We start from the raw sequence: 23718 nt of genomic DNA, 5'->3' as shown, positions 1-23718 counted from the left end.
TCCATAGTGATAGAGTGTCAAAAGCCTCTTTTAAAGATATCATCGATAGGACTAATAAGAATTGTACTAATTGGAAAGCTAAGTCCCTTTCCCTTGCAGGCCGCCTTACGTTGATCCAGTCTGTAAATGGTGCTGCCCTGAATCATTTAATGCAGGCGTGCATGCTGCCCGAGCCGGTTCTGAAGGACCTTGATAAGATCAACCGTCGTTTCCTTTAGGGGGATTCAAAAGAGGGGGAAAAATTCATCTGGTTCCCTGGAAAAAGGTGTGCCAATCAAAAAATATGGGGGGGGGGGTTAGGGATCAGACAAGCCAAATATAATAATAAAGTGCTTTTAATGAAGCTTCTTTGGAGGATGTGGCAAAGTCCGGACGCTCTTTGGGTTCGTTTATTATGCGGGAAGTATAAGAAGGATAAGATTTTTGGGGGCCCAAAAGAGAGAGCTCCTAACTGTTCTTTCCTTTGGAAAGGGGTTAACGTTGTGTTTTCGGAGTTCTGATCTGGGATTGGTTGGTCGGTGGGTAATGGTAGATCTATTAGTTTCTGGAATGATACCTAGCTTGATAAGATTCCTTTATCTGAAGTTTGTACCTCTCTTTTGCCTCGGGAGATCCGAAACTGAAGTATCGCTGATGTGGTGGATTCAGAGGGAGATTGGGTTTGGTCGAGATTCGAATCTTACCTTAATCTGGAAACACTCCTGAAAATTCATGGAGTTAAAGTTAGTAGTAATGAGGAGGATAGGGATAGGCACTGTTGGTCCTTTACTCACAATGGTAATTATTCCTCCAAATCTGCTTTTGAAGCTTTCAGTCCTAACCTGGATACCCCTCCCTCAATCTCTTGGAAGAATATTTGGGCTTTAAAAGTTCCTTATCGCATTAGGAGCTTCATGTGGCTTAGCGCTAAAAATAGGTTGCTAACTAATATGGAAAGAAAGAGACGCCACCTAGTTGGGGCAGATACTTGTTGTAGGTGCAAAGTTCAGGCAGAAACCATCTGTCATGTTCTCAGGGATTGTGAGTTGAGTAAGAAGGTGTGGAAATGGGCCTCATAGATCTGATTGTACCAGACCTAATACATTTGCAACTCTAAAAGGAGAACTTTTAAAAGCAGCTCTATTTTATTTTTTGACCAGACAGTTAGCATATTTATTCAAATGAATATGATTTAATCCATTCAGAATATTTTTCTTGGGCAGTTGTGTCATACCTTTCTCAAGCATGTTTTCAAGGCGTCTATGCCACAATTTTGATTATGTTTGCATTCTCTGCCGCATTGACGGTTTCCTCGAAGATCTTTGTCTATATCAAATATAGTCTTAAGTACATTCTGCCTCTTGCAACCACCATCGAACCTTTAGTGAGCTTCCCTTGGTTTTTGCAGAAGGTATTACATACACCTTCTTCATCAAGTTTGGGTATAGAGATTAGATTGAAGCGCATATCTGGAACATGTCTGACATCTCTCAGCACCAACTTCGTGATATTCTCAACTTCTAGGTGAACATCAAATTTTCCCACAACTTTAGAGAAGTTATTATTTCCTATTCTTACATAACCAAAAGTTGCTGGTGTGTAAGATGCAAAAAAATTCCTTCAAGGTGTAGCATGAATAGTAGCACCACTATCAATCACCCAACTAGCCTCTCGGGTTACAAAATTGATAATATCAACATCGTAGACAATATTAAACTCGCAAGTGATGTTTTCTCGTTCACCATTGGAACCATCATCTCTCTTCTCTTCTTTGCCCTTGCTTTTATCTTGATTGAGCTTCCTGTAAAATCTCCTAATGTGACCCTTTTGTTTGAAGTAATGGCACTCAATATTAGGATACTCATTGGATTTTCCTCTTCTTTTGTCTCTATCTTTGGATCCTCTAGCTTCACTCCTTCCTCTAGAATTCACAACTAAAACATCTAATTGTGTTGTAGATGCTCCTTGCATCCCACACCTCATCTCTTCATTTAAGATTCCACTTTTGACAAACTTCATTCTAATTTTGTCATATGGTGTGTAGTTTGAAAGTGAAATTCTTAGTCTCCCACAACTCTAGTAAGGAAGCTAGTGTCAATAAAGCAGTAAGCTCATTTTCCATTGGCATCCTCATATTAGACAGTTGATCTATGATCTTTTGGAGCTCGTTTAAGTGATCTGCGAGAGAAGTACCATTTCGATATTTCATTTGAACCAATTTGGTCAAATAAAATAACTTATTACTGCCAGTTTTTTATGCATATAATTTCTTGAGCTTATTCTATAAAGTTTATGCATGAATTTCTCCAAAAATGTGATTATACACGTTGTCTTTGACAAATTGTCAGATGAAGCAGCAGACTTGCTTATGCATAAAAACCCAGTCCAGATCCATCTTGTCATCGAATTTATCTATCCGGAACACCAGTAGATGCATCTTCGTCACATTGTGAGTGGGACGACAGGTCAATGATGAATTGAAGAGATATTAACGGTGGTAAGGGAGATGTGCGTACATTGTGTCTGTGTAAAATATGGATTGGAGAGTATGGGTGTTCAACGGTCAGTTCGGTCTGAAAATCGAACCGAACTGAAATAACCAAAAATCGAATAATATCTAAAATGAGAACCAAACTTAACCGAATAATATTTATATGTAGGGGTGTTCAACGGTCGGTTCGGTCTGAAAACCGAACCGAACCGAAATAACCAAAAACCAAATAATATCTAAAATGAGAACCGAACTTAACCGAATAATATTTATAAACCGAACCGAACCGAACCAAATCGAAATATTCGGTTCGGTTTGGTTCGGTTTGGATACATACTTTTTTTGAATGAACACTGGCAGCTGGCAAGAGTGAACGGGAAGCATCCTAACTAGGTCGGCACCCGCTCCGGAACACCCGAAACCAGGGCCAAATTTATTGAATAAAAGAAAGAGTTTTACAAGCAAGCAAAATCAGTTGAAACGGTAAATATGTCTGCCTCCTAAATAACAAAAGTAAGCTGATGTACAGAATGCCGGAATGCTACTCCACCAGACCGTGGCAGTTGCTGAGCATCCGAAATTTGCTAACAGATCCGCACGGTTTGGATACATACTAAATAAATTGTTTTCACTTTTTTTGCTTTATATTATATTATTAGAATATCTATACTATCTAAAATAAAAAAAAATTACTATTTACTAGATTATTATATTTATATCTTATAATGTTCATATTAATATTTATCTGAGAATTTAATTTTTATTTTCTTTTCTCGACCAGAGTTATACAAATATTTGTCAATCTCATAATCAATTATATCAAGTTTACAACATTTAAACTACCAACTTTGTAAGCTTTTAATTGATATTATCAGAATAATAGAAGGGAACATTTCAGGACAAAAATTCTAAAACATGCGACTCAATTGATTTGTAAATATCACCTAAATATTTATAAGGGAAAAGTACAAAAATAAACCTTGTGGTTACGTCTGTTTTCGAACAGCACCTATGTGGTTTAAAAATTTACAAAATGGTATCATGTATTTCATTTCGTTAGCAAACATAGACATTTTTATCTAACGGTGTTAAAAATGCTGAGGTGGCAGTCAAAGTCAAAAAATCTAAAAGATAATTTTGTCATTTCATTTATTTTATATTTTATAATTTGTTATCTTTTTAAAATATTAAAACTTACCCAGTTGAAAACAGACACCTCACCTCCTTCTCTTCTTCGTCATCAACATTGCAACACCTCCCTCTTTTCTTCGTTTTCAACCTTCACCTGCAATGGTGAAATTTTTTCGACCAGCAAATTATAGATAATAAAAAAACAATTGCTAGCCTATTAGGATCGCATATTTCATCTGTCTATTTTCCCTACAGCCTTTGCCTTATTCCACCGTATCTTCTCCGCCGATCCCCGGTGTCTTCGGGAGCAGCGGTTGAGGTGATGACCGAACGAGTTATGATTGGTAATGGCCAATTTCAATGAAATTTGTCCGATTTCAAGGATCCCTGGTGTCTTCAGGAGCAGCGGTTGAGGTGATGACGGTGGGGCGATGATGGATAAATACTTCACCGCAGTTTCCAATCCATCCCATCGGCACCCAAGAGCACGCTTTCCGGATAGAGGGAGAATACCGTAGCCAATCCAAAGATAAGATAAAGTCCAAGCTTTCTTAGTTACCTTTGGACTGGAAGCTGGATCATACGAACCAGCAATGGCCTTAAGCTTTCTCTTCTCTCCAGAACTCTCGGACTGATCATATTGCTGCAATGGTGATATGATATGAACTGTTACATTTTTAATTCAAAACTAAAACTGAAAAATTCATTAATATTATTATCATTTTCATCTATAGTAATTTATCAGATAAAGAAAGAACTGAATGATAAATTATAGCAGAAAGACACCCATGGCAACTGAGTTTTTTTTCTACCCAGCCATAGCCATGAAAATCGTTTTTGGGAGATGGAAGAGGAGAGATGTGAGAGCAAGATAGATGAGGTGCTAGTTTGTAATTGGTAATTGGGCAATGTTTAATATTTTAAAAGTATAATAAATTAAATAAATGAAAGGACAAATTTACCTTTTAGATTTTTTTGACTTTGACTGCCACCTCAGCATTTTTAACACCGTTAGATAAAAATGTCTATGTTTGCTAACGGAATGAAGTACATGGTACCACTTTGCAAACTTTTAAACCACATAGGTGCTGTTCGAAAACAGACGTAACCACAAGGTTTATTTTTATACTTTTCCCAATTTACAATTCAAAACATTAGAACACTTTCAGTATACTAAAAAAATATCATTTAAGTTACTAAAAACATCAGTTAATTTATATATTGGCTGGATTTATATGTTTTAGATAAGCCTAAGGCAGAAGATATATACTTCAACTCAAACTTTCACCATTTCGGTCAATTCGGTTAATTCGGTTATTTTATCATAAAAACCGAACCAACCGATATTACTGATATATTTCATAAATTAAAACCGAAACCGAACCTAATAGACTGAATAACTGAAATTCATCAGTTCGGTCGGTTATTTCGGTCCAGTTCGGTTTTTTAAGACCCCTATTGGAGAGTGAAAGGAGATGAAGAATGGACTGCAGAAACTAGAAAGGTTAAACTAGATAAAAAATAGGATTCAAAACAAAGAAATAAAAAAAAATTGTGAATGGATTGTATAAATAAAAGTATTTATTTTTATTTATAAAGACAATATTAATATTCAACTTATATTTTATTTGTATAATCAGATTTTAGCACAAATTAAATCTTGTTTCTATTTAGTGAACGAATATTCTGTCTTTCCAGAACCAAAAGTGAGAAGAAAATCAACATTCTTTCCCTTTGGAGTAATATTTTATAATTTGTTTTATGTACAAAACAAGAGATATATGAGGTATTGTCTATTATACCTTGAAAAAAATAATGAATATATATTTAAATAACTACTTAATTAGATAGATACGTGTAACTAAGTAGGTAATTAATTACTAGTTACTATAGTTGGATAATATATAATTATATATATAAATATAAATAAATGTATTTTCATATTTTTTTAATATCTAATTGATATTCTGTCGGTTTTGGTTAATGGAATACCGCAACCATAACCGCAATCATTAATCACTATTTTTAAAATTAAAAATTTTACTTTCCATCCATTTTGGTTAACTTTATTTTTGTTTCCGTTTTGGTTCGTTTTTTCAGTTTTACTTACAAATATTCTTATGCACCCATCTACCTCTCACCATTAAAATTGAGTTTCTCTCCTTCGCTTTTATAGGACCAATGAAGGAACATTTCCAGCAACAATATTGCTGGCAATTAGTAATTGATTATAGTTAAGCACTAAATTCGGTGGTGAATTATATTCCATTAATTATACCCTTGAATTTCGTTGATGTTATTTTCAACAAATAAAATTATTTTTAAAAAATTAAATTACAAAACCGTGTGGAACCCATGTATATAAGGGGATCCACACTTAATAGTTACCCAGTTTAAATTCCAATCTCATGTTCTTATTCCAAAAGTAGATAGAGACCAGTTTCACTCTATTCTTTTAGGCAATTTTGTTTTCAAAATAATTATAAAGATTATTACCAATGTTATCAGAACTGGACCGGACATCAAACCGGATTTATAACTGGGTCACGGGTCACTTGGTCGGACTGTATGGCTCGGAATGGTCGGACCGGATGACGTAATAAATAAATAAATATATATTAATTACATATAATTAATTTAAAATTACAAATATAAACAAATATTAATTTAATTAAACTATAGTTAATTATAAATATAAACTTACAACAAATGTCCTTTCAAAAAAAATTATAATTAATGTAATTAATGAAACTATGATAATAAATTAAAAATATAAACTAATTAATAAATGGCTTTATGGATGACTTGTATAATAATAATTAAATATAATAATTTACTTAATTTTTGTTGGGGTTTGTTGGGTTAATTTTTGTTATAATCCACTTAATAAAGAAAGGAAGAAACTAGCCGCACTACTATTGAAAAAAACATATCCCACATCGCTTATATGATGAAAATGAGATAGGATTAGTGATTATAAATAGAAAGGAGTAACAACACTTGAAAGATGGGTCCAGAGCAAGTGATCCATGAATATATGGGTCCAGAGCAATAAATTATGTTTATTTTATAATAAATCTGTATTTATACAGATTAGTTTCAAGTTTTTATCTGGCAATGTAAAAGAACCGGGGTTGCTCCGGTTTCTGGTCTGACCGTCGGTTTCTGAGCTAACTCTGGTTCTTTCCGGTTTTTTGTACATCAGAAAAACCGAAGTAACTCGGACCGGATGTCTAGCTGGTTTCCGGTTCGACCGGTCGAACCGGCAGATCCGGTCTGAATTTTATAACATTGATTATTACAGATAGTCTCGCGATTATTTCTACCAAAATAATTTCTCAAAATCAAATTGAGTTTGTTCGTGGTTGCAATATACATCACTTCATTGCGGCTATTTGTGAAGGGGTGAATGTGATGAATAAAACATGATTTGGGGGAAATATGGTTATCAAAATCGATACTAAAAAGGCTTTTGACACTATGGACTATAATTCCATTCTTATGGTTTTAGATGCCTTTAGTTTCTATGTTGAATTTCAGGATTGGATGCTTAATATTTTTTACTCTGCTCGTGTTTCTATTACATTAAATGGTTCTTCTCAAAGACACTTAGAACATCTCCATTAGAGAGGGTTTGGAAAAGTATTTAGTATGTGGCAATACTTTGACAACTCTTGAAGAGATGATGAATGCTTGAAATGTTTAAATAATATAGCCACTTTTTGGCAACCTTCTAGCAAGATTGCTTACGTTTTTTTTAATATAAAAAATGATTTAGTTGTCTACTATTTGTCCATTTTTGTAATAACGTTTATGATGAAAATAAATTATATATAAAGTAATGATTTGTGGGGTTATAGTCAGGGACGGATCCAGGATTTGTACGTAGTGGGGGCAATGCCATGTAAAAAAAATTAGGTTAAGGTGCAAAAATACTCCTAACATTTTGAGTCAGAAACAATTTTACCCCTAACGTTGGAAGTCGATAGCCATTTTACTCTTAATGTTGATAAATTGGGTCAATTTAAGAAATAATTCACCAAACCGTCTTCTCGGTCATGAATCTTATCATCTACGCTTCTCACGTGGATCGTGTATCATTTTATCAGTAACAAATCACAAACATATGTTGAGATATGAAAAAAAATAAAAATTAAAATATATTGTCTTTTATACCAATTGTAGAAAAAAAATCAAAAAATTCACCGAATTTATAAATAGTAATCTTCAATTCTATTATTAAATTATAAAAAACATGAAATCTTTTGTTTAAGAACGAATTGATATGCAATTGGTGCAAAATAAGAAATAAAAATATTTGTGTTTTATAATAAGAGTAAAATTGATCTAAATTATCAACGTTAGGGCTAAAATTGCTTTTGGCTACCAATGTTAAAGTTAAAATTGGACCTTTTAGACGTTAGGGGTAAAATTGCTCCTAATCTAAACGTTATCGATATTTTTGCACCTTAACCCAAAAATTTATACAAAAAAATCAATAGAACAGAAATAGATAATTTAAATAACATTACATCAAAATAAGCCAATTAATATTTTTATTTAATACATCACTTTAAACGAGGCTGTAAATGTATTTAAGCCAATTAATATCTTTCTAATTTCGTAACATATATATTGGATTCTTGTTAATTTCTAAATTGCTGAATTGCTAAGTTGGAATTGCTAAATATATAAAAAAAATCCACAATATAAATTGCTAAACAAAAAGTACTGAAAAAAATATAAATTGCTCAATCAATTACTAAACAAACAAAGTACATTAACATAATTAAGTTAAGAATTAAAGAAAGTATTGAACAGCAAAAGAAAATAACAAGAATTCATAAGAAAATAACAAAAGCAACCAACACCAACGAAAAAGCAAGACTATTATAAACCATAAAAAAAAACTGCAGAATAAAAGCTACTTAATCATCAAAAGAACTGCAGAAAAACGGAGAAAAAGTAGAAAACAGCTTCAATGATCAAACGAAGATAAAAAGGAACCCCTTTAAATCTCAACTTTCTGTTAATAAGATGAAGACAAAACCAACGATCTCTCCTCAAATGTAAAATCCCTAGGCGACTAAATCCCTAAACAAGGATCTGAAAGCTTAAAATACTAAGTCTCCCTAAAAGAAGAATTGAACTGAAAGAAGGATCTGCAACAATAAAACACAACTCAAGAAGATAAGCAAATAAATTAAGAATTCAATTACAATTAACAACAAACAAATAAATTAAGAATTCAATTTGAGGAGAGATCTTGTTCAGGGATTTAGGCTTCAAATCAAATATTTGGGGATTTTACAGATTTGCTCGACAAAATGAAAGAGAGAGGGGGAGTTGAGGGTATAATTATAATTTTCTTTATATTTCTTCTAAACCAAAAGGTGTCGTTCTGTGTTTAAAAAGAATAAAACATAAACTTACAATTATACCCTCACCTATCATCTTCTTCCTCTCGATAGATTAGGTATATTTCTTTTATAGCAGCTTTCTTCCTTCTGCAACAATACCGGGGCAAAGCTCAAATCTTCAAATTTTTTCACAGGGTTATTATTTATTTATAGATCTCAGTGGGGACAAGTGCGCCCACTGTAGATCCGTCCCTCGTTATAGTGTCAAGTTTTAAAATTGTTTAGAGCATATTCAATGTAAGCTGTTTCAAAAGTTGCCACAACTTAAAACATCATTCTAAAATATATTATTTTATTTTCTATCTTAGTCAAATCACTGTTGGGAACTTTATTTTAGAAAATAGTCAAATACTAAACAACTCCAAAAGTTGTCAATATGGTCCCATAAATCATTATTTTATGTATAGTTTATTTTAATTATAAATAAGGTGTTGTTATACTTAGCCTAGGTTTCCAACATTTAGCCTAGAAAAATGATGAAACTGCCCTTTATTGCTTTGAGGAGTAAAATTGATTTTTTTTCTCTCTACGGAACACGGACGTGTGGCTAATATGCCTCACCACGTGGTGAGGCGTGTTGCTTATATGCGTCACCACGTGGTGAGGCGTATGGCTGATAGCCTCACCATATGGTGAGGTGTATGAACAATACGTCTCTACCTGTGGTGGGGCGTGATGTTCATACGTACTACCTGTGGTGGAGGCATATTGTTCATATACTCTGACATCGAAAAATTGATTTTTTAAAAAACATTCGATTTTACTATAAACAACCGTAAATAAAATGAAATTACGTATCATTAGTCATTTGCCACGGCCGCTCCTCCCCCGATCCATGTTTTTTTTTACCAAATTAGTCCGGATTAGATTTTAGAGAGTTTTGGGTTTTTGAGAATTTGAGAGGAATAGTGAATTTATTGAAAGGACAGGTTCGTCATTTCTCTAGGCTAAGTGTGAAAAACCTAGGCTAAATATTGTCATAAAAATACACAAATTGTAGACAACTAAATCATTTTTGTTATTAAAAAAAATGATAAAGTAGGAAGTGAAAAAAAAAAAAAAATGACAACATTACCATGAAAAAAACTAAGCAACCTTGGTTACACTTTTTAAGCACCATCGATGTCCGGACAGCTTCTGTCACATGTTTTATTCTATCTGGTAGAAGCTTTTCTTAGCCAATAATCACTAAATGTAACATCCGTAATTTTTTAGTATTTATTTTGTAATTTTTTTTATCAATTATAAATAGAAGTTTTAATATTAAATTAAGGACATTAACTTTTCTTTTTCTAAGTTTTATATTATTAAATTATATTATTATTTATTATTATTATTAGTAGTAGGATTAGGGTTTGGGAGTTACTGGGGATACGATTTTGGTTTTGGGGGAGAACTGTATCATCTTTCTCTTATTTTTTTTTATTTTATTTTTTTATATTTTTCTTCATAACTACTTATTTCGGCTCTCTCTTAGAATGACAATTATACTGTTAAATTCCTTAACATTTTAAGATCACTATTGGTATTTTTCTGATAAAAAAACATGGTGATCGGAGTGGGTATTTTTCACCGGGAAGGTATTAGATCTCGACATTTTAGACTGTTTTAGTTGTGAAATGAGTGTACTTTTGGACTCCCTCGATCGTTGGCTATCTCGTGATAGTTTCGGTTCGTGATTCCGGCATCTCCGGTGGCCGACCACCGCGCTCCGGCAAACCTCCAGGGAGCTAGTAATGGGTCAATTACAATTCGAATAATTTGATTAGCTTTTTGGGACGAGAGGTAAACTTAATTGTTTATATATATTTATCTATTTATATGATTGTCTATTGATATATTGCCATGGAATAATAAAATAAATGTTGAGTATTTGGTTATCATTTGATTTGTGTTTATTTATACATATAGTGATTTGAGGAGTGAAGTTTTTAATGTTCTCTGTATAGTTGAATTTATTAATATAAGGTTTTGTTTCTCTTAAAATCGGGTTGCTCATGTATTCATCTATCAAGATAATTAGTTATGAAATTATACCATGGTAAGGGGAACGTATATGAGTTCAGAAGATTATGAATTATGAAATTGTGTTGGATTATGTTTGAGTTAGAACAAAACATAAATAGCTAGCTTAAGTTGATAGGTATAATGGTCTGGAGGTTCGTTGATACGGTGATCGCATACACCTGTATTGAAAGAGGAGACAATAGGGTGTTATTAAATTGGATTGGGCTTGGTACCGTGTCTTGCAAGATTAGACGATAGCAGTACCGTTATAAAAATACTTATATTAAGAAGTCTCAAGGTTGCGTGTCTTGCAAGAGTAGACGATAACGCATACCTAGTTTGATGTTAAACACCATAAGATCATTAGACATATTTCACTTAGGTTTAGCTAGGGCCCTTAAAATAAATATAATAACTTTAGGGTATTATGTGTAATGAAGAGTCCGGTTTGGAATGTCATCTATTTAATTTTAATGATTTCATGATATATAATATATATGAATTATATATATATATATATATATATATATATATTCCTAGTTACACTTATTGAGTAGGCATCTCACCCCTTGCCATGTTGAAATTTTCAGGTTAGGTTCAGAGGTTCTCCTATTTGCTAAATTTTTAGGTTTACCTTATATTCAGGCTGGCCAGCACAACCGTCTCATTCCCATTAGCAATTTCATACACATTCATTATGTTTTATTATATTATTGATTTAGGATTAATTGCCTAAATTTAAGTGAATATTATTGACAAATTAAAATACTTGATTGGTTATTTAGCCATTTGGTCATGAGATTTTGATAGATGGAAGAGATTTTGATAGATGGAAATAAATGAGGAGACTTTATGTAGTTATTTTGACGTTTATACTTAATTATGATAATTATTTGGATTCATGTGTATTTTCAATACGACCCGGGATAGGGATTACACTAAAATTATGGAGGAGGGATATATTCAACTATGCCAATGTCATACGTAAGGAATATGGCTTTTTATCGGGTCAAAATGTTAATTAGGCAAAACTTGAAGTTTATTTTGGCTCCAACATTTCACAGATCGTCTCGTGCTTCCATTTCCAGAATCAAAATTGGTCCTTTACTGTTTAACTATCTCGGGTTTCTTTGTTTTAGGTGCTCATCTAGCTCGTTTTATTAAGTCTATTGTTGTGAAATTCAGCAAGTGGAAAGGAAAATCTTTTGCTTAAAAAAAATGCCATTAATTCATCTAAGAAACTTATCTTATATGCAAATGCATTGTATTTTGAAAGTATTTGCTAATTTATTAAGTTATACAAATTTGAATAAAATAAGATCTATCCCTTAAACTTCAATTTTCCATTTTAAAATAAAGAAATCAAAAGTGTGGAAGAATATGATGATTTTAAAATAGTTAGTTATAATTGTTTTCTTCCTAATCGTTTAATTAATCTCTTCCCAGACTTATCCAAATAGCAGTTTAAGCTCAGAAGTATGATACAAAATATTTATTATTGTCAAAGCATATATTAATTAGTTATAGGCATATAATAAAGAGTAAATTACAAAATTAGATCCTAGGAGAAGTTCATTTATATTTGTAGACTCATTTAGATATATACTTCCAATATATTTTTTCAAAAATATTCATACAAACTTTTCATCTTCGTCAACCTATCTTCTTCAACCTAATCTTCTTTTCAACCATCTTCTTTCCAATCTAGTAGACAATTTAAACTAAAGAAGAACAGACAACACGACCATGTTTCAATCTATGAACAACGAAGAAAACAAAAAGAAACTAAGAACAATGAAGAACAAGTAGAAGTAAATTTTGAATGTTAACATTACAACTTCTTATATGTATTCTTAATAAAAAAAAATTGGTTGATGATCTAAATCCACATTTTCAATCTTTCCTATTCGCATTGTATGAAATGGGGTCGCATTTCATAAAATGTCATTTCACAAAATGCGAACCATTAAATTTACTTTAAAATTTAAAATTGCGCAGAAGATTGGTTGAAGAAGAAGATGAGGTTGTAGAAATCTAAACATTCAAAATTTACTTGTATTTGTTCTTTATTGTGCTTAGTTTCTGTTTCTGTTTTCTTGTTGTTCTTAGGTTGAAATAATATTTGTTTGTTTAGTTTCTATTTTCTTAAGTTGTAGAAATGTACTCTAAATATTGAGAAGATAGGTTGAAGAAGAAGATGAGGTTGAAGAATATGGGTGAAGAAGATGATGAGTTTGTAAGAGTATTTTTAGAAAAATGTATGTAAGTGTCTAGTTTAGTAGCATATGTATAAATGAGTTTAGAAATATAAATGGACTTCTTCTAAGGTCTAGTTTTATAATTTACCCTATAATATATGGTATATTGTATATACAGAAAGAGCATGCACATTAGAGAATTTGTGGCAATAGTCATTTCCAAGGACCTTTGGAAGTTTTTGACATGAATAATAGGATCTATTTTAATTTGTTATATCCTTTCAACGAGGGATATTAGACCCTCTAGACATGAGTTTGGTCAAAATGTCTGCACAAAGTGGTGAGCTAATGTACGTTATTTTAGGGATCCTAGAGTCACTACCGACATCTGCCATAACATTTCAAAGTTCCCTTTGAACAAGGTTGTACATTTCCTCTTTGACAAGAGGAGTCTCGCCATCTCCGATTCTTTGATCCGATTTGGGTTTTTGTCGATCGTTAGGTCTTGGATTAAAAGTTTTGAGATGGTTCTCATTTGATCTCTGCAACAGAGTTTTGACAAATAGGCTTCTTGCGCATATGGGATCTTGATTAATCAAAGTGGTGACAATGCTTGTGAGGTGGTGTCATGGAATGATGGCACATTCGGTGGCAAGGGATGGATTCCCATCCCCTTAATCTGCCTCCAGTTCCATCCTGGAGAGAATTTAAGGGTATATCCTTTTTTCGCGGGCAAATAAGGATGATATGTCCACTAGAACAAGCGGTGGAATCCTGCATATCAATGTGCTTGTTTGCTTCCCTTTCCTCATTCAATTTTGCTCTTACTTCTTCCATCTCTGTAATGATGTTTGAATTTAAGGATATCCATGGATTCTTGGACCTAACCCACGTTATAGAGGAGTTGTTTGGTAATTTTATTCATGATCTTGCTTTACTCTAGATCCAAAGATCCCAAATAGGTCTCAATTCTCTAGTCGAACTCATGTGTAATCTGAAGAGGTGCTAGCGGGTTGTCATTGGCATCCATAACGGCTTTATTCCTTAATAGTTGAGTTGATGTCAAATGAATGTTAGAAGATGTCGGAATCACAAAGTTATTTAATTGAGTCATGTTGTCAATCTTTTAGATCCACGCTCGTTGCACCAATTTGATGCAATACAATCTGAGCTGAGGTTGATGAGACCCTTTAGTGCATGGAATAAGATAGAAAAAGGATCAAAGAGGGGCCGGAGACCAGCGAACCCTCTCTGATGCCTAAGTTAGTGAGGGAAAAAGTTACCAAATAGTATGTTAAGTTTAGGTGAGTAAAGAGAATGAATTAAGTACTTTTTAGTGTACTACGTACTTTGTATTTATAGGAGAATTAAGTTATGTACCCTAAAATGAGAGTTGAGGTCCACGTGGTAGCCAATCAATGGTGATAGCATACTATCAACTATAAATGGTTTTAATGGCTCCACGATTCTGCAAATCTCAGCGCCAAACACAGGCAGGGATTTGCATGACGTTGAGGTCTTTTTTTACTAATCCATATGGCTTCGTTGATTTCTATTGATGGATGTAATATCTCATTAGTCCACGCATCGTGATATTAATTTTCATAATACCCAAGCCTTCTAATCCCATTCTTTTTTTTTTTTGATAGAAACTAATCCCATTCTTAATTATGGTTTATTTCATAGAAAATAATTTTTCTTGAAAGAATATTTGTTTTATAAAAAGATAATTTATGGGAAAATTAAAAACCAAAAGTATGATGAGTGGTTTGATATTTTTCTTTTTGGGTTTCTTACACCATTGATGTTTTATTTAAATGTATTAACTTCTTTTTTTTCATCATATTAAGTTCCTGATAATAAAAAGAATCAGTTTTTAATATAAAACTCGACTAACATAGGTTATTCTTTCCAAATGTATTCAAAATTTATCTTTCTCATAGTTTGAAAACAGTTTTTAATATGTATAATATTGTTATTTGGAAACTGCAAAAACCTAAATTCAAATTGTAAAAAATATAATATTTGTTGGCGATATTTTCGAAATATCTCAATTCTCAATCTTGATACGCAAGTGTGCGGATTAAAAATGGTAAAAATAATACAGACGTGCTAGATAAGCTAATTCTCAAAGGGTAAAATGGTAATTGAATAAAATAAATAAATAAAATGTGCCTAAAATTGCTTAAATTCTAAACGAAAAGCGATTGATGATCTTTACAAGGACTGAAAATAAAAACAACGATCTTGGGCTCCGACGCTACTTGACAGATCGGTTAGAAAAACAATTTTTTAAGATAAGTACCAAAAATAAAAGCCATAAAACGACACAAAGATATACATTTTTTAATTTTCTTTTATATTTTTATTGATTTTGTAGATATTTTTTAATATTTTTGTCTTACAACTAAGGATAAAGCATGAAAATTACAACTTAAAAAATAATAATAACTTCGAAACTAGAAATATAAATAAGTCATAAAAACAATATATACAAGGTTAAATAAAATTAACCGATCTCTTTGACATTGTTGGGATGCGTGAAAATGGGGACTGAAACTTTGAAAACTCGTCTCGAGGGCTGTTGCATTGTCCGGGTAATTCTGGGCAAATTTGGAGCAATTGAGAGAGTTCGGGAACTTGACCAGCAATTTACCATTCAAATCAGCGTACTCAATTTTGGAGGATGTGGAGGTGGGATTGGAGCGAAACGAATGTTAATATTTAAAATTTGTGTGCAAAGGAAGGGTCTGTAGGAGGATTTTTTTACGAAATAAAAATTGAGAGTTTCGGCTCTGATATAACTAAAGAGATTAAAATTATTTGGGATGAAATGATAAACTAACGAACCCGGAATAAATTTTGGAAAATAGCTCTCCAGAAAAGTTGTTTGATGAATTCTTCAATACTGAAAAATTGAAAAGATTGTTTCTGGATCTTTTTAATTGATTGAGATCAATAAAAAGTTTCTAAACATGATTTAGAATAGGTGTGTAAACTAAGAATGACTCGAAAATCGGGTTTCGATGATCTCGGTTTCACGAAAAATGCTTAAAACTTTGAGGAATATGACAATGGTGAAATTTGTTCTAGACTAAGAGATCTTGAATTGAGGATTGGGTAATGATCTTACTGACTTAACTAAGAGATTGCAAAAAACAATTTGGGAATTCATTGAGTAAACGAAGAGAATTTCAGACTCGAAGATTCTAAAAATTGGAAGTTTTGTTGAAGAACTTGAAATTGAAGAACTAATTCTGGAAATTGAGAGCTTGTTTAAACTAATTAGATGCTAAAGAAAGATTTCTAAGAACCTAAGGATTGATAAAGTGACCGAATTTGGCAAAGAAGTTGATAGATAAATTGATTTGTTGTGTGTTTGATTGACTTGATTGGGTGGGAGTTGAGAATGAAAGAATTGAGCTCCATGTATATGTTGATACTTATCTAATACTCAACTAATTAGGACTTGCAGTGTTAGTATAATACTTAAACTCTATCTTGTAAATTCCTTCTATCTCCAGCCTTTCACGTATTAGAGTTCTAATACAACTAGGAATACAACTAGGTCATCTGATGTATAAATACATTCCTGTAAACATTAATCAATCAAGCCATATACTGTTATCTCTCAATTAATTATTGTTTTAGCATTTACATGGTATCAGAGACCATGGTTCAACCAATTCTTGGCTTTAATAATCCGATCACCACCTCCCCTCCTGTCTCCTCTGAACCGCACTATTCTCCCATCATGGAATCTGTCCCAACCGGAGAGCACTCCGCCTCCAATTTTGATGCTTTCGCCTATACTCTCATGACCGAATCCCAGACTATTCCTCACTCTGTCATGCCCACCCTCATCTGTACCCAGGCTCCAATGGCCACTTTTCCGATGTCTGTTGCTCCAACAGCGACATCCTTCCCAACTCTTCCAAACTCAATCCATGCGACTTCTCTTAATCCCTTCTCTTCTGGAAATTTTTCGACTGGCTGGACACCGTCGTCGCTATATACAACCCCAGTTCCAAACATCTCTTGTCCTGGACAAACCATTGCCCCTCCTCCTCCAAATTTTATGCACGGCAGTAATATGCTTCACCAATCTGTTCATTCAGCTAATCAACCAAGAGCCCATTATTTTGTTTCTCCAACTGCCCAGTTTACTGATTCTTTGACAAACGCTTATCCCATTCCTTCTGCCTCCACTCATATTCCCCAATTTCCTGTGAAATTAAGTCCGACGAACTATCGATTATGGAAAAATTATTTGGTTGTAACACTTCAGGCTATGGGGCTGTTTGCAACTCATTATTTAGGGACCTCTCCACCCCCTGCCAAATTCATTCCTCGAGCAGTTGGCATTGTTTATGACAATCCTGACAATTATGTCTTCAATCCATCTTATTTTCAGTGGGAACAAAGAGACCATCTTACCAGGGCCACCATTCTAATGTCTTTGTCTGAAGAAGTCGTCTCTACTGTGACAAATATTGAGACGGCTAGGTCTGTGTGGTTTGCTCTCGAACGCACTTATGGAGCTGTATCTGAAAACCGTCGGATGCAATTAACTATTGAACTAAATGATCTTAAGAATAATGATTTATCTATGGCTGCTTACCTTCAGAAAATCAAAATTATTGCAGATGAGCTCACAGCTGTAGGAAACCCTGCCAGTATGACTCAAATCATTGCCTCATTGTTCAAACAGCTTGGTTCTGAATATCACAGTGTTCTCACATCACTTAATGTTCAGCGCGGCACACTGGTTGAGTGGTTCGAGCTATATGATGAGCTCATTCGCCACGAGTTGCTTCTTAAGAGTGCTGAATCTGCTCCTATGGCCAATATTACAACAACATTCACTACCAACTCCTCATCTGATGCACGAAACAAGAAAAAACGGGGCAGCTGCTTTCTTTGCGGTGACACCAGACATTGGGCAGACAGGTGCACACTCAAACGGCACCATCCTGGACCACCTTCTCATTCATCTAGTTCCTCACGTGGGGGTCGCCGCCCCTACCGTCAGGGTCGTCCTCAAGCTCACATGACTTGGACTCAAGGACCCTCTGAATATGATTTTGATGACATTGAGCAGCCTTGGTACCCAGATACGGGAGCCACTCATCACATGACAAATAATGCTCAGAATCTGCATCATCCTACTCAGTATCAGGGGTTTGACACGGTCCAATTTGGTAATGGTCAAGGTTTGCCAATATCTCATTCAGGCTCTTCTAATGTTCATAAATTCAAACTTAAAGATGTTTTGTTGGTTCCTAAGCTTACTAAATCCTTACTTTCTGTTCAAAAATTCACTCGTGATAACTCATGTTTCTTTGAATTTTGGCCCTCTTATTTTTTGATTAAGGATCAGGGCAGCAAGGAAATCCTCTTGAAAGGCCCGAGTAAGGATGGGCTATATGTGCTTCCTAGTACATTAAAGCAAGCATTGGTAGGAGAAAAGATTCCGCATTCACAGTGGCATGCTCGACTTGGTCATTGTCACCCTCGCACAGTCAATCAGGTCATCTCCCAAAACAAACTACCCTCCTCCAAGTCTGCTTCAGTGTGCTGCTCTTGTCCCCAGGGCAAGCTATCTAAGTTTAATTTACCTTCAGTTGTTCGTAAAAGTACTTTTATGTTTGAATCTATTCATTCTGATGTTTGGGGTCCTGCCCCTGTTGCTTCTAGTTTAGGACATCGTTATTTTGTTGTTTTCATAGATGAATTCACTAGGTTCAGTTGGATATTTTTTATCAAGAATAAAAGTGATGTTGAATCTATCTTTGTTCAGTTTCATGTCATGATTGTTTGTCAATTCTCTGCTAAGGTTAAAAATTTCTATTCTGATTTTGGTGGTGAATTTCAGAAGTTAAAACCTTTCCTTTCAAAACATGGTATTCTTCATAAATTAGCATGTCCACACACACATGAGCAAAACGGAATCTCTGAACGGAAAATACGTCATATAGTAGATACTAGTCTCACTTTACTTGCCCATGCTTCCATGCCTTTAAAATTCTGGAATTATGCTATGAGCCATAGTGTTCGTTTGATTAATTATCTTCCCACTAAAGTCCTTCATTCCGTCTCCCCGTATTTTAAAGCGTTTCAGAAAAATCCTAATTTTAAAAATCTCCGTGTTTTTGGTTGTGGAGTATTTCCTTTGCTTCGTGCCTACAATCAGCACAAATTCGACTTTCGTTCCCGACTCTGTGTATATCTAGGTGATTCACCTAACCACAATGGGTATATTTGTTTGGACCTGAACACCACGCGTATCTATATCTGTAAACATGTTACGTTTCTTGAAGATGTTTTTCCTTTTTCACAACAATCTGCTTCCACCACGGATACTGCTGCTACCAATGCTGTGCTGCCATCCTTACTTGGTCCAATTCCGGGTAATTTCTCTGCTCCTGCTTCTATCAATTGTTTGCCTAAATTAAATGCTGCAGCGCCTCAATCACAAAAAAGAAATACACCTTCACACCCTTCACCAATTGTACCTGCAAGCAGGCCGCTATATTCCCATCAATTGTGCCCCACACCCCCTCCCATTTCCAACGTTTGTCATGTCCCATCCCCGCAAACCCGGCGTCCTAACCTCTCCACATCTGCCACATCAGCTCCTATCTTACCCATGCCCCCTATCACAAATCTCTTCTCATCTCCTAGCTTGTTGGCCCCAAATTCCAACACAACTAACAGCTCATCTCTCCCTTCTCAAGACACCTCTTCACTCTCTTTTCCCTCTTATTCTGACACCTCATACAACCCACTCACCATGCATTTGACCAACTCCCCTTTACCTTCACTATCACCAAACCCGCCTACATCATCCACTTCTTTATTTCATGCTTCACCTACACCATCCACTCCACTCTCTCCCATTGTTAATTTGGAAAATTCCAACTTGACTCCTAGCACCATATTGACCGAACCCACACCTCCTTGCACAAATATCTCTCCTGATCCTTCAAATCAAATAAACACTTCTTCGCCTCTGCCTGATAGGACACACCCCATGCATTTACGAACTTCTACACTTCACTCCAGGGGCCGTTTTCTTGGCTTCACAGCATCAGCATCCCCAGACACCTCTGATCCAAGCTGTTTCTCTAAAGCGATAAAAAAAGACTGAATGGCGTGAGGCCATGTCTTCTGAACTGAAGGCTCTTATTGACAACAAAACTTGGATTCTGGTACCACGTCCACAAAATCGAAACATAATCACGTGTCGCTGGTTGTTCCGCACCAAGAGGCGTCCTGATGGCTCCATTGAACGACACAAAGCCAGACTTGTAGCACGTGGGTTCACACAGCAATCAGGCCTTGATTTTAAAGAAACCTTCAGTCCCGTTGTTAAAGCAACCACAATCCGCATCATCCTTTCGCTCGTGGCTGCTCACAATTGGCAACTCAACCAACTGGATGTCTCTAATGCTTTTCTCCATGGCAACCTTAATGAAACCATCTTCATGGAACAACCACAAGGTTTTCAAGTAAGGATCATCCTGATCACGTTTGTCTACTCAAAAAATCTTTATACGGCCTCAAACAAGCTCCGAGGGAATGGTTTCTTCGTCTCAAAAATTTTTTATGCAGCCTTGGGTTTACCATGTCCCAAGCGGACAACTCTCTCTTCACTCGTCACACAGCAATGGATGCGATCTATATTCTTTGTCATGTTGACGACATTCTTATTACGGGTACCAGTTCTCTTCTTATTCAGGACACAATCAAAGCAATTGAGTCTGAATTTCCTATTCGTAATCTGGGCGCGGCATCTTACTTCCTTGGTCTTGAAATTTCTCGCTCCAAACAGGGCATTCACCTCTCTCAGGCTAAATATGTCAGAGATATTCTAGCTCGGGTAAATATGGAAAATTGCAAACCATGTTCGACACCCATGGCCACTACACCAAATCTTTCAAAAGAGCATGGAATACGTCTTCAATCCGGTGATGAGTACAGAAGCATTGTTGGGGCACTTCAGTATCTCACCTTAACACGTCCTGACATCTCCTTCTCTGTCAATAAATTTTGTCAGTTTCTTCACTGTCCGACTGATGAACACTGGCGAGGGGTTAAACGGGTCCTTCGATACATTCAAGGTACAAACACATTGGGTATCACATTTTCCTCTAATCCAATCAAAGCAATGCATTGTTATTCCGACAGTGATTGGGGTGGCTGCCCGGATGACAGACGTTCGACGGGTGCTTTTTGTGTTTTCTTGGGTAACAGTTTAATTTCATGGAACACTCGGAAACAACCAACCATAGCACGGTCGTCAACGGAGAGTGAGTACAAATCAGTAGCCAACGCTACAGCTGAACTATTATGGATAAAATCCCTACTTTCAGAACTTCGGATTCATATTCCTCGGCCTGTAAAATTATGGTGTGACAACGTTGGCGCCATCTACCTCACTGTTAACACGGTTTTTCATGCTCGGACCAAACACATTGAGCTCGACCATCACTTTGTCCGAGAACAGGTAACCAATGGCTTTCTCTCGGTTCACTTTATTCCTACCGATGACCAAGTGGCTGACATTCTCACCAAGCCACTATCAAGTACTCGTTTTCTGCTACTTCGGGATCGCCTCAAACTTCGTCCACCGATATCGGCTTGAGGGGGGCTGTTGATACTTATCTAATACTCAACTAATTAAGACTTGCAGTGTTAGTATAATACTTAAACTCTATCTTGTAAATTCCTTCTATCTCCAGCCTTTCACGTATTAGAGTTCTAATACAACTAGGAATACAACTAGGTCATCTGCTGTATAAATACACTCCTGTAAACATTAATCAATCAAGCCATATACTGTTATCTCTCAATTAATTATTGTTTTAGCATTTACAGTATAGACTTTTGAGCAACAAATGTCTTGCAAATGGTCTTTAAAAATTCTCCTCCATGATTCTCATTATCTTCCAATCAGTTGAGGGAAGAACATAGATGATTGAGGCCATGAAACATGTTCTTGAAAAGTTGTAGAAAAGTTTAACCCGTTTTTTAGCACTAGTGATCTTTGAAAAATTCCACCGACTTCGTTACAACTCCGTTTTGCTCCATTTTATACATTCCGGAAAACTAACACTGTAAAATTTCTGAGAAAAATATTGATCGTCCGATATTTCATTGTTTCGGGATTCGTTTTCATCGTCGAAATTTGTAGATCGGTTACTGAAAAAATGGTGCAAATTTGCCCATGATTTTTATTGTTTCTTTTTTTAACACATTTTTATTTTGTTGTAAGGTGAATTTAATTTTACCACATTAACTATAGAGTAAAATTATAACCTATGTTAAAAATACAAACAGTTAAATTACCCTCGATAATATCAAACACAAATTAAATGAATAATATATCTTTAACTAAATTAGATGTTGACAACAAATAAATAATCATGTGTTTAATATGTTCATTCATTAACATATAATCGGGGATGCTCACGAGCTTTCGAGCCGAGCTTTATTATGTTCAAGCTTGGCTCATTTATAAATCGAGTCGAATATGGTCGAGCTTTTATCGAATCGAACACCAAGTAGCTCATGAATGGCTCAATATCATTTACAGCCCTACTCATAATTAAACCAATTAATTTTCAAATTGACTCAACTTATCAACGTTATAGATAAAACTGATCTTGGTTATCAACATTAAAAATAAAATTACATTATCAAGGTTCTTCATCTCCGCCACTTATTATGTGCGAGTCTTCGTCTCCGCCGCTTATTGTGTGTGAGTTTTTTCGTTTGATTAAGCTGTCGTTAGTCGTGATTGTGGACTGTGAAAGATAGTCCTCTCGGTTTCTGTGGTGGGTGTGTTTCTCTGTATCGCTCAGGCTGTTCGGGTGAGCGGCGCTGTTTTCCATCGGTTGGTTGCAGACAGAGGCTCCGTTTGAAGGGGAGTTGGGGTGCCGGTTTGAGGCCGATTTTCGATACGTAGAAAGGTATCCGCTGTATTCTATATCAAATGGGCTTCAAGTGGGAAACTACTGCAAATAATTTTGCGATTTTTTTGAAGTCATTCTTGAAGGGTTTGGGGAGAGTTTTCGACCCAGTATTTGGAGAAGATCAGTTTAACGCGTGTAGCAGTGAAATGGACAACAGAGAGGGGATAGGGCAAGGTGAAGAGGAAGAGGGTGTGGGGATCGATTTGGGGCTGACCGCACCGGCTGAAGAAATAGTAAGAGAAAGTCTGTGTTTGGTGGGGAGATTTGTCACTGATAAAATAATCAATTTCCCAGCAATGAAGATAAGGCTTGCAAACATTTGGAGGCCAGGTAGAGGGGTGACGATCCAGGAGATAGGTACTAATCTTTACACCTTTGAGTTCTTCCATATTACAGATCGTGATAGGGTGTTAGGGGGAGGTCCATGGACTTTTGATAATTATGTCCTGGTATAGAATTACCTGCAATTGGGAGAGAACCCGGAAAATATAGATTTGAACAATATGGAGATTTGG

The 23718-nt window shown here is 35.1% G+C and overlaps 1 long non-coding RNA gene across 1 annotated transcript; it reads right to left on the bottom strand.

Annotated features, from left to right (window-relative positions):
* Nucleotides 1–8427: 8427 nt before the first annotated feature.
* LOC136220700 (uncharacterized) lies at nt 8428–9130 on the bottom strand. Its single transcript, XR_010684677.1, has 2 exons — nt 9049–9130; nt 8428–8763 (listed from the first exon to the last, which is right to left on the bottom strand). It is a non-coding gene; the product is annotated as an uncharacterized lncRNA (long non-coding RNA).
* Nucleotides 9131–23718: the final 14588 nt, after the last annotated feature.

The sequence above is a fragment of the Euphorbia lathyris genome, chromosome 2 (genome assembly GCF_963576675.1).
Source record: "Euphorbia lathyris chromosome 2, ddEupLath1.1, whole genome shotgun sequence".
Taxonomy (NCBI): Eukaryota; Viridiplantae; Streptophyta; class Magnoliopsida; order Malpighiales; family Euphorbiaceae; genus Euphorbia; species Euphorbia lathyris.
This window is presented reverse-complemented; position numbering and strand designations above follow the sequence as displayed.